The following is a 13,272-nucleotide window of genomic DNA, read 5'->3' as shown; positions in this document are numbered from 1 at the left end:
TCTCCAAACTATCACACCTGACATTCTCCCATTTGTCACCTCCCTTGTCAACTCCTCCCTGTCTTCCGGCTGTTTTCCGGCATCCTCCAAGAGGGCCCACATCACTCCGCTGCTAAAAAAGCCTACTCTGGATCCCTCCATCATCCAGAACTACCGCCCGGTATCTCTTCTTCCTTTCCTTTCTAAAACTATAGAACTAGCCGCTTCTACTCAACTTTCTTCTTTCTTTTCTAACAACAACCTGCTAGACCCCCATCAGTCTGGCTTCAGATCGGGCCACTCGACAGAGACTGCGCTCCTCTCCGTCAGTGAGTCACTCCATGCCGCACGAGCAGCCTCCCTCTCCTCTGTCCTCATTCTTCTAGATCTCTCTGCTGCCTTCGACACTGTGGATCCCTCCATCCTCCTGTCTGCCCTGTCAGCAACGGGAATCTGTGGCACAGCCCTCGACTGGATTGAGTCCTACCTCTCTGGTGGCTCCTTCCAGGTTGCCTGGGCTGGTTCAGTAGCGACACCTCGGCCCCTCGCCACAGGAGTTCCCCAAGGCTCAGTCCTAGGCCCGCTTCTTTTTTCTCTTTACACTCGCTCCCTTGGCCCTGTTATCACTGCACATGGGCTATCCTACCACTGCTACGCGGACGATACCCAACTCTTTGTCTCGTTCCCGCCGTCTGATACGCAGGTTTCAGCCCGTATCTCTGCTTGCCTGAGGGACATCCAGAGCTGGATGGACAACCACCATCTAAAGCTCAACCCAGGCAAGACTGAAATGATATTCATCCCTGCTAAAACCTCTCCCCATCTGGATCTCTCCATTTCCCTCGGGGATACCACACTCACGCCGTCACCCAGTGCAAGGAACCTCGGCGTGGTGATGGACAGCAGACTGTCCCTCTCCGAGAACATTGCGGCGGTGACCCGGTCTTGCAGGTTCTTCCAATACAACATACGGAGAATCCGCCCCTTTCTCACCCCCTACTCGACCCAGCTCCTGGTCCAAGCGATGGTTCTGTCCCGCCTGGACTACTGCAATTCCCTCTTGGCTGGCCTCCCAGCGTCCGCCATCAGACCCCTCCAACTCATCCAGAATGCAGCAGCTCGTCTGGTCTTCAACCTTCCCAAATACTCACACGTCACCCCCCTGCTTACTACCCTCCACTGGCTGCCTGTCATGGCTCGCATCAAATTCAAAACATTGGTGCTAGCCTTCCAAGCAGTTAAAGGGTCTTCCCCAGCTTATCTACAAAAAATCATCAGACCCTACACCCCTGCCAGACCTCTTCGTTCAGCCTCCACAGGCTGCTTGGCACCTCCCCCTCTCCGAACCTCCACCTCACGCTCACGACTACTGTCTGTTCTGGCTCCACGGTGGTGGAACGAACTCCCCGCTGAGGTCAGAACTGTAGAATCTCTCCCCACCTTCAAGCGCAAGCTGAAGACACACCTCTTCAAGCAGCACCTCTCCCCATCCCTCCCTACCTTCCTGTGAACCTTAATTGTTGTCTCTGTGACTTGCTTTGTGTATCGGTATTTTTAGTTGGCTAGGTAAGCAGTGTTTGGATAGTTAACTTTGGTCACTTTTGCTCTGTTTGTTTGTTTCTTTGTTCTCCAAAAAAAAAAAAAGGCCCTCATCCTTATCTTTGTTGTACAGGTAGCAGTTGAAATTGTACTTCCCTCTAGGGTCTTTCAGCGAACTTATCCCTGGTTATGGGTATGCACTTTGTTGTACGTCGCTCTGGATAAGAGCGTCTGCCAAATGCCAATAATGTAATGTAATGTAATGCATGTCTTAGCTCATGTATGTCTTAGCTGTATATAAAATGCATTTGGGAAAGCAGCATTCCTTTAAGAAGTTACTGTGTGATATGACGGTGTCATATGATTGGAACTTCAAGGCGGCGCACTTAGAGAGAAAATGGCTGTTCTTAAGCGAGTTGTGTGAGAGCATCCTCATTGCATTTAATGCATGAGAATCTGGTGCCGCACTCCGCCTGACACACAGATCTGGAGCTTTCTGGACGTTGGGCCCTGTTACTTCATCCGTGGGAGATGAGAGAGGGGACCCCCCAGCACTGCAGGGCCCTGTGGGAGAGGTGTTCTCTGAACCTTCCAGAGTCACACGGGGTGCAATCTGGAGTTTCTGTCAATCTATGTGGTTCCCATAGCTACCAGGAGGACATAGAAGGTGATTGGCTGTACCCATGGGACAATAGAATCCCATTTGACAAGTGGTTGGGTGAATCGCCCTTTTTTATTTGTCTTCTCTTTTTTACTTTTTTTATTTTGCAAAAATATAAACATCCATAGCAAAAGGGGGACAAGTGCTGGGTAGTAAGTTTATATGATAATAATTATTATTATTATAATAATAATAATAACAGCAATAGTAATTTTATCATGAAACACAATAAATAATAGTGTTATTATCATGGTCTTTGTATGAGGGCGAGGATGAGCGGAGAGCCAGACGCGACCGTGAGACAAAAACCCCTATACGCTATCAGATCCCGGAAGGGAAAAACACGGGGATGTACAAATACAGAGGGGAATGAACAGAAACTAACCCGAAGGCGATATTTAGAATGGAACAGAAAATAAGCCCAAAACGGCTGTAGGAAAATAAATCGACCCTCTGAAAAACAGGGTGAAACACCAAACCCAAAATAAGTGCTTAGAGGCGAGCACTGGGACTTACAATTAGAGAAATCAGAAATAAAAATACAACCTAGCGCAAAACTGCTAGGCACAAAACAAAACTCATGAGACGCAGCTTAGGAAAAAGACACAAACAAAAATACATTACCGGGGACAACGTCCCTCTACCACCGGCTCACACAAGCCCCAAATAAAAAGAAAGAAAAGAAAACGCTTCAGGAAGGCATCGGTGAACAAACACATCACAGCGGGAATTACCTCCCACCATGACACTTTGAGGTTCCTCCCACAAGGAAGAGCACAGAAAGTTATGGGTTATCTTCAGGAGGAATACCAGGCTATAGTGGAGTTTTCATCTGCAGTTGGACTGCGGATAGAGGCATTCACCGGCTGATGGTGTTTCTTATTTTTTGGCATTCTTACAGGTGACTGGATGGGTGAGTGGGTTAGTGAATAATGTACTGTATATCATCATGTACTGGTAGGGGTGTAAAACTGATGAATGGGGCCCGGTGATTATACAAGAGGTCAACTTGATGGCTTGTTATTGCCTTCAGTCTTTCCAATGTAATGTGTTCTGATAATAGGTGGAGCCACTGTGGTACTGAGAGGTTGTGTCTGTTTTTCCAGCCACACAGAAAGGTTTTCTTAGCGATTGTTAAGGCGATCATGGTTGTGTGTGGCTGAGCGGCGGTTCAGCTGAGGAACAGTCTCCTCAGAGGAGAACAGATGGGGAGACTGGAATGCTGAGGACCAGAGTGGAGGATAGTTTGAGATGCTGAGGACCAGAGGGGAGGATAGTTTGAGATGCTGTGGCCCAGAGGGGAGGATAGTTTGAGATGCTGAGGACCAGAGGGGAGGATAGTTTGAGATGCTGAGGACCAGAGGGGAGGATGGTTTGAGATGCTGAGGCCCAGAGGGGAGGATAATTTGAGATGCTGAGGCCCAGAGGGGATTTTATGTTGTGTGGAGTAAACTTATACTGAATTAGTTGTATTTTGGTGATGGAGGACATTGAGAAAATGTCGTTGCAGACTTGTTTCCACTTGGTGATATTGGTGGTAACAGTGAGGTCTTTTTCCCAGTCATGAATTTGGAGGGGTGAGATTATTGTCTATTCTTGACAATAATTATTTTTTGGTTGAGTTGATCAATCAGTGGAGGTGGTAGAAGTGTGCTGTTAGATAGGTTGATTTTACCTTTTAGACAGTATTTCAGTTGCGAGTATTGCAGGAAGCTGCTACCCCCGATATCATACCTTTGTCTCAGTGACTCGTGTGGTATTAGTGAATGGTCTTCACAGAAGCATCCGTGATGTGTAATGCCTGATTTCCTCCATGAGTTGAATGTTAGAGTTTTATTTTCAATTTGGTTTTTTTTTCTTGTGTTTTCTAAATGGGAGATCTAGTAGTGATAGTTCCTGGCATTCATATTGTTCAATGTCCAGCCATGGGTGTTGTTTTTGTTGGTCTCCCTGTCGGCAATTATTAATGTGTTGAAGATGGGTGGTGAGATGACAGACTCTGAATTTTGGGGCTGATAACCCTCCATGGTCTTTGGGGTTCTGTCGTGTGGATAGTTTACTATAACTATAACTATAACTATAGCATTCAACATACAATACAAAATGCTGAAGTAGCAGGAAATATCAGGGATAAAAATGTTGATATAGAATATCTTGCATATTCTTTCTTCTCAAAGGACCTCTGGCACCATCAGCTGGTGAGGACTGAAAGTGTACCTTCTCCTCCAGCTCATCCAGGTTTTGAGATTCACCTGGAAGCTTTGTGTGTCCAACCCTGACCAATCACATCTCAGCACCCCAGCCCTGACCAATCACATCTCAGCACCCTGACTCAAACTCCTGCCCTGACCAATCACATCTCAGCACCCCAGCCCTGACCAATCACATCTCAGGACTCCAGTCCTGACCAATCAGTGACCTGGAAACCCAAAGCTCCTTACTCACAGGAAGTTTGAGAAATTGTGAAATCTCTGAATTTAGCTGCAGATAAAATCAGATAAAAATGTTTTATTAACCTCTGATTTCACAGCATTATTACATTATTAATACAAAATAGAAGTAGAACAGCAGACACAATTGAAAGGCCCTGTAGGAAGGTTTTTACTGAAAAACATGCAGAGACAACACATAATAATTTAAAAAGAAGTCAAAGCATATCTTAAAAAGAGATGAAAATCTTTCCAGAATGTTTGTGCATCAAAATAAATAAATATATATATATAAATATATATATATATTATATATATATATATATATCAATAATCAAATAGGCCCTAGTCCTTATCTTTGTTGAGTGAGGTAGGCACAGCTTTTGTGCTGTGTCAGCTGACAGCAAATGAACAAAACATTTGCACTTTCTGCACTGCCTACAATACAGACATCTATCTTTAAAACATTCAAAACCATTTCAGATGGTTTTCTCAATGTCAGAATTTACATTCAGAACCATTTCAGATTGCAACAAATGTGTCATGATTTTTTAATTTGATTGGGAAGGATGTGCATTTCAGACATGTCACATCCGTAACACAACAGTGTTACATCCATAATGCTGGTATTGCCTCAAAAAAATCAAGACAAAGACAATTGCATAATTGATATTTTTATGTTCAGCCAAGCATCCTACATTACATGGATATCAAACCTTCTGCATTAGACTTTAAAATTCACAGTTTTTAGAATACCTGTATTTTTTCTGGCTTAACAATATGAAAAATTCCCCTTCCCCTCAGCCAAGTGAGTGCTCTGATAAGATTAATTTACATGTTTTATAATGTGAGAAGGCTCATTTTTCTGAGGGATTTTTGTCATTTTGTGTCCAAATGTTACATCCGTAATGCTGGACTTGCCCCTAATTGTGTTACCTGCCATCTCTGGCTCACAGAAGAACCAGATTCCTGACTCCAAACTGCATGTTAAGCACTGTTCATAGTTAGAATGAACTGTATGTCTTGCACAGAGGAACTCAATTTTTCCAAGGGCTAATTGTGTTACCTGCCATCTCTGGCTCACAGAAGAACCAGATTCCTGACTCCAAACTGCATGTTAAGCACTGTTCATAGTTAGAATTAACTGTATGTCTTGCACAGAGGAACTCAATTTTTCCAAGGGAGTTCATAATTTATAACAAGTAGTATCTCTTCAGAACAGGATCATGGATCCCATAAAGCAAGGATCTGATCCTTTCAGTGGCTCTGATACAGCACACCTCTTCATGTGTTTATTTCACACTGATACAGCACACCTCTTCATGTGCTTATTTCACACACTGATACAGCACACCTCTTCCTGTGTTTATTTCACACACTGATACAGCACACCTCTTCATGTGTTTATTTCACACACTGATACAGCACACCTCTTCATGTGTTTATTTCACACTGATACAGCACACCTCTTCATGTGTTTATTTCACACTGATACAGCACACCTCTTCATGTGTTTATTTCACACACTGACACAGCACACCTCTTCATGTGTTTATTTCACACTGATACAGCACACCTCTTCATGTGTTTATTTCACACTGATACAGCACACCTCTTCATGTGTTTATTTCACACACTGATAGAGCACACCTCTTCATGTGTTTATGTTGCACTCCCACAGACTGAGGAGTGGAGAAAAAGTCGTGTTTTAAGAAAAGACACAGGACACCGTGCTGCTTTCGTCAGGTCAGTAGCTGTAATAACGTAAACACGCAGCTACTTCCTGTATTAAGTTGCAGTACATTCTCCCTACAGGTATCGCCCTCTAGTGGTCATGAACCCAAAATACATCCAAGACAGTGCAAAATCTCTGAGAATTTTCCCATTAAGTTTTCATGTTTTCCCTTTTTCACAGAACGTACCTGGTACAATAAACTCATGTTATACTAGTAGTGCTACTCTCATCATTACCACATTTACTTCAAGGATCTTGCTGACTAACTGGACAAGAGAAACGCTTCAGAACTGGGCTTACAAAGGGCATAGCTGGCATTGGGAAAACCGTCTCTGTGCAGAAGTTAATTCTGGACTGGGCAGAAGGAAAAGCCAATCAGGACGTTGATTTCATCTTCACTCTTCCTTTTCTGAGATCTAAATCTCATTAAGGGGAATCTGCTTCCCTCTGCTCTCCTCTGGATCACCTCCCGACCTGCAGCAGCTAATCAGATCCCTCCTGAGTGCATCCACCAGGTGACAGAGGTACGAGGGTTCAATGACCCACAGAAGGAGGAGTAAGTGGCAGAGTGCAGCTGTCTGAGTTACACAGGAGGGCAGTGGATCAGGCCTGATGGAGTAAGAATGGACACCTGGACCTTTTCCTCCAATTCCTTCTCGGCCTCTCTCTGGACTCCATTCAGACTCTCTTAGGAGGTCTACTGACACAGACAAGAAGCAGGTCACCTGTACCAGGAAGGCAGACCAGAAGCAGGTCATCTGTTCCAGGAAGGCAGACAAGAAGCAGGTCATTCATGGAGGAAATCCACATTTTTATTTTTTATTTTATTAAAGTAACACAAACTAACATACAACAAAGTATACAGTATACGATAATGTATAACAATCTTTTGGAATTTTAATTCAGTTTACACTTCACTGTGCATGACCAGATTAATATCATTCCATTTGAACTGCAGATAGGCACAGATAGTACACAGGTATTATTTCACACCCTTGAAGAAATGCACCTATTATTTTTTATGAGAAAGAGAGGGTACGCTCTCTCCCTCAAATTCAAATTTGCTTAATTCAAATTACAATTCAAATGTGCTTTATTAAAATTACAATTCAAATATATATATATTTATATATATATATATATATATATATATATATATATATATATATATATATATAAAGAGCACAGCTTTGAGTCCCTGGCTGATTGGCGTATGCACACTCACCCACTGTTGGGCTTTTCATAGCTTTTGTTTAAAAAATATTTTACGCCGGGCAATATGTGAGTAAACAGTGTTAAAGCAGTGTTTTGCACAGGTAGCACAGGTTAGCTGGTGGACCTCGGTGTGGAGATAAGCACTGTAATACTGTTCAATGAAGGGATGGGTGAGGTTAATGAAGCCATTGGACCTGTCAGCCAAAATAGCTGACATGCCTGACTTCATCCAGCTTATATAAGCTACAACATATTCACCTTGTTTTCCCCTCATTTGTATAAATCTTTAGACCTCCATCTGCATGGTCTGACTGTATCTCAGCAGCTGTGTTAGACCTCCATCTGCATGGTCTGCCTGTATCTCAGCAGCTGTGTTAGACCTCCATCTGCATGGTCTGACTGTATCTCAGCAGCTGTGTTAGACCTCCATCTGCATGGTCTGCCTGTATCTCAGCAGCTGTGTTAGACCTCCATCTGCACATCTCAAACAGACGAGTGAAAGTAAAAGCAGCACCTCTCCCCATCCCTCCCTACCTCCCTGTGAACCTTAATTGTTGTCTCTGTGACGTGCTTTGTGTATCGGTATTTTTAGTTGGCTAGGTAAGCAGTGTTTGGATAGTTAACTTTGGTCACTTTTGCTCTGTTTGTTTGTTTCTTTGTTCTCAAAAAAAAAAAAAAAAAAAGGCCCACGTCCTTATGAGACGGGTGCGTGGGGGTTGGACCCAAAATGCACGACTCAGAAACAATAGTAAAATAAAGTCCCGTTAGGGCTTTATTCGGGACGAGTCCCAGGAGCGTAGTCAATACAAGCAAAGTCCATACACGAAGATCCAGCCAAACAAATACAAAACGAACAAAAAGCACGGTGCCGAGGGAAGAGGCAATCTCGTAGTCGATAGGCGTGCAGGGAGGTCCGGTAGCAGGAGAGCAGTCAGCGGGGCAGACGAACAGGCGGACGGCAGGCAGAGGCGTAGTCGTGGGCGAAGCGGGAGTCGAAACCATGAAACAATCAGCGGGGCAAAAGTACATAAACGGTAGGCGGGGACGTAGTCGAAAAACAAAACGAAGGTCACAAAACAGAAATCAATGGTCGATGGTCAGTAACAGGCGTGGATCGTAACGTGTAATCAAGACAGTAAGTAATGCTCAAGAGTTGCGTGAAAAGACAGAGGCAGACAATTTCGCAGTGAACAGTTGCGCGACTGGGCTATAAATGCAGGTGTAGACAGGTGTAGACAATTAGCTAGAGCGTAGCAAGGAAATGGAAAACAGGTGCGATGGATGACAAGTTAACAAGGAGATTAGTAATCGTTAGTAATAAACCTATCCTGCCCTAGCATTAGTAAATTAGTAAATGACATGCACGAGAAACATAAGGTAACATGAACACATGATTAGTCTTGTTAGTTTCTACCCAATCCTGATCTAGCGTTAGTAGTTTTAGTAAATAGACAAATGGAAATAATTAGGGAGTGAATGACAGAACGAGAGAGAGAGAGAGAGAAAAGGCGGAACGCAAGGTTTGCGGAAAAACATGTAAAAGTGTATGCATAACAACGACCAGTTAAACGTAACAATAAACATACATCGAAACATAACACAAAGCGGAACTAAGACGATAATCACTCAACATAACCAGGTAATAAAATCGTACGATAACATAACTAGACATGACAAGAAAATAAATCGTAACGAGACATAACTAAACATGACAAGAAAATAAATCGTAACGAAACATAACTAAACAACATGACGAACCTAGACAACATAATACATGATAAAACACTACGTGACTAAGACAACATGAATAAACATAAATCAACATAAAACATGATGAGACAGACCTGAAACGTGACAGGACCCCCCCCTTAACGACCGACTCCTGGCGGTCCTTGGAATTTATCAGAGTGGTCACGATGGAAGTCTCTGATAAGCGATTTGTCCAGAATGAGACTGGGAGCGACCCAGGAACGCTCCTCAGGGCCATAGCCCTCCCAGTCAACCAAGTATTGCACCCTCTTACGAATGTTCAAGAGTTTCTTAACCGTGAATGCGGGGTGGTTGTCAATAATGCGGGGGGGAGGTGGTGGGGGATCCGGGGGACATATGGGGTGAGAGGATACGGGCTTAATACATGAAACATGGAATGTGGGGTGAATCTTAAGGGAAGCAGGGAGTGACAGTTTAACAGAGGAAGGATTGATGATTTTGTGGATCTTAAAGGGACCAATAAAGCGGGGTTGCAGTTTGTGGGAAGTGGCTTGGAGGGGAATGTCCTTAGTGGACAGCCAGACGGAGTCACCTGGTTTGTAGGCCGGAGCTGGAGTGCGGTGGCGATCAGCAAAACGCCGATTACGGTCTGCCGTGCTTAGCAGCGCGGCCTTGGCATCCCTCCAAACCTTGGTGCACCGTTTCATGTGGATGGCGAGGGAGGGAACAGCGATCTCGGCTTCTTGGTCAGGGAACAGTGGAGGTTGGTAGCCCAGGGAGACCTCAAAAGGTGATTTTCCGGTGGCAGCGCAGGGTAGGGTGTTGTGTGCGTATTCCACCCAGGTTAGCATCTTGCTCCAGCCGGCTGGATTCTTTGCCGATACGCAGCGTAGAGCGGCCCCCAGATCCTGATTGGCCCTCTCCGTTTGGCCATTGGACTGAGGGTGGTAGCCCGAAGAGAGGCTAGCTGTGGCCCCGAGGGCCACGCAGAATGCCTTCCAAACTTGGGAGATCAGAAACGATGTCCGAGGGAAGTCCGTGAATGCGGAATACTTCTCTCACCAGAACCTCTGCGGTCTCTTGGGCGGTGGGCAATCCAGCCAGGGGGTTGAAGTGTGCCGCTTTGCTGAATCGGTCCACCACAGTGAGGATGGTGGTGTTACCTTCGGAAGGGGGAAGTCCGGTAACAAAGTCCACGCCGATGTGGCTCCAGGGTCGGCTGGGCACAGGCAGAGGTTGGAGTAAGCCAGCAGGGGCTTGGTGGGAGGCCTTGCTTCTGGCACAGGTGGTACAGGCCTTGATGAAGCGTCTGGTGTCGGGGATCATGGCACTCCACCAGAATCTCCGCTTCAGCACCGCCAAGGTGCGGGTAAAGCCGGGATGGCAGGAAAGGAGGGATGAATGGGCCCATTGCAGCACCTGTGTCCGAGCGGCTGAGGGGACGTATAGGCGTAATCCGGGGTTGGACCTGGGATCGGGCTCCTCCCGTAGAGCCCTCTGGATCACCGCCTCGATCTTCCATGTGACGGATCCGATGGTGCAGGAGGTAGGAAGGATGTTTTCGGGGATCTCACGCTCAGAACAGGTGTTGAATTGACGGGACAGGGCATCGGGCTTAACGTTCTTCGAACCTGGACGGTAGGTGAGAGAGAAGTTGAACCTCCCGAAGAACAGCGCCCATCTTGCCTGTCGAGAATTCAGCCTTTTGGCTGTCTGGAGGTATGCCAGGTTCTTGTGGTCGGTCCAAACGATGAACGGCTTCTCGGCCCCCTCCAGCCAATGTCTCCACTCCTCCAGCGCCAGTTTGACTGCCAGCAGCTCACGGTTTCCAACGTCGTAGTTCCTCTCCGCCGGGGACAGCTTCTTGGAGAAGAAGGCGCAGGGGTGTAGTCGGTTGTCAGCGGCCGCCACCTGAGAGAGCACTGCTCCCACCCCTGTGTCGGAAGCATCCGTCTCGACCACAAACTGGCGGGTGGGGTCGGGGTGTACCAGGATGGGAGCGGAAGCGAACAGTCTCTTGACCTTGGTGAAGGCCGTCTCAGCTTCGGGGCTCCACCGGAATGGCACCGCTGGGGACGTGAGCTTGGTTAAGGGAGAGACCACTTGACTATAGGAACGGATGAACCTACGGTAGAAATTGGCGAATCCCAAGAAGCGCTGGAGTTGCTTGCGTGAGGTGGGTGTGGGCCAGTCGGTGACCGCCAGAATCTTCTTGGGATCCGCCCTGATCTGTCCCCTCTCCAGGATAAACCCAAGGAACTCAACTGTGTCGGAGTGGAAGACGCACTTCTCTGCCTTGACAAACAATTTGTTCTCTAGAAGCCTTTGTAGAACTTGCCTGATGTGGTTTTCATGATCCTTGGCATTAGTGGAGTAGATCAGGATGTCATCCAGGTAGACGAACACATGGCGACCCAACAAGTCCCGAAGAACGTCATTCACCAGGGCCTGGAACACAGCAGGAGCATTGGTGAGGCCGAATGGCATGACCAGGTATTCAAAGTGTCCGAGAGAGGTATTGAAGGCGGTCTTCCATTCATCGCCCTCACGGATCCGGAGCAGGTGGTACGCGTTGCGAAGATCCAGCTTGGTGAAGATGGTGGCCTCGTGAAGTGGGTGGAACGCGGAGTCCATCAGGGGCAGAGGATACTTGTTCCTCACCGTGATGTTGTTCAGCTCCCTGTAGTCGATGCACGGGCGTAGGGAGCCATCCTTCTTCTGGACGAAGAAGAATCCCGCACCGACGGGAGAGGAAGAAGGGCGAATTAGTCCGTTAGCCAGGCAGTCACGGATGTATGTCTCCATAGCCTCCCTTTCAGGTCTGGAGACGTTGTAAAGGCGACTTGAGGGAAGTGACGAACCAGGAAGGAGCTCGATGGCGCAGTCGTAGGGTCGATGAGGCGGCAGAGACTGAGCTTGAATCTTGGAGAATACTGCGCCCAGGTCATGGTAAGGTGTGGGAACCCTTTCCAGGGAGGGCTTGGGAGTCTGTGGTGGAGCTGGTGCTCCCTCAGCTGGTGGTGGAGCGGAACGCAAGCAGGACAGATGACATCTAGAATCCCAGGCTTGAACTTGATTGGAACTCCAGTTGATCGTGGGGTTGTGTTTCTGGAGCCAGGGTAATCCCAAGATGAGTTGGTCATTGGGGGACTGGATGACGCGGAACTGGATCATCTCTCGATGGTTCCCAGAAATGACCAGTTGACAGGGAATGGTAATGTGCGTCATGCGGCAGAAAGTCCTTCCATCCAGCGACCGCGCATTCTCAGGGTTGGGTAGAGGGAGGGTGGGAATGTTCAGTTCGGACACCAACACTTCGTCGATGAGATTGGCGTCCGCTCCAGAATCCACCAACGCGTTAATCCGGGTTGTTCTGTCAGGAAGAATCAACAGCGTGGTGAGCGTGGGACGATGGTTCTCTCTGTCAACACCCTCATGCCTGTCGACTGCTCTCACCTCTACTGGTCGCCTGGTCCTGAAGGAGCACCGAGCCTGGGTGTGACCCGGCCTCCCACAGTAGAAGCACGAACCGGTGGTTCTGCGGCGTGCTCGTTCCTCGGTCGAGACCCTGGTACCAGCCCGGGACAGGTCCATGGGTTCGGGTCCCTCCGACTGCTGCTCCTCACGTCGAGGACTTGGGCCCTGCCTGGGGTACGGGTTGCCGGGAAGGATCGGTCTCTCCGACCGGCGTTGTCTGGCGCGGTTGTCCAGGCGGATTGTGGTGCGCACGAGTTGGTCGAGCTGGGTGATGGGGTCCAGTCGCGCCAACTCGTCCTGGAGCGTCTCGCTCAGGCTGGCCAGGAAGAGATTCGCCAAAGCTGCATCGTTCCAACTAGTAGCTGCTGCGAGGGTGCGGAAGTCGATGGAGTGGTCTGCCGCGGTCTTCCGTCCCTGGCGCAGAGCAATCAGTCTCTGGGATGGCTCCTGGTCACTGGATGCGTGTTGGAACACCTTACGAATCTCGTCGGCGAAGGCTGGGTAACGGGGAGGGAAAGAACCCCCGG

This window comes from Conger conger, chromosome 4, assembly GCF_963514075.1.
Source record: "Conger conger chromosome 4, fConCon1.1, whole genome shotgun sequence".
In the NCBI taxonomy this organism is placed as follows: Eukaryota; Metazoa; Chordata; class Actinopteri; order Anguilliformes; family Congridae; genus Conger; species Conger conger.
The sequence above is the reverse complement of the archived record's forward strand: the minus strand, read 5'-3'. Positions refer to the sequence as shown.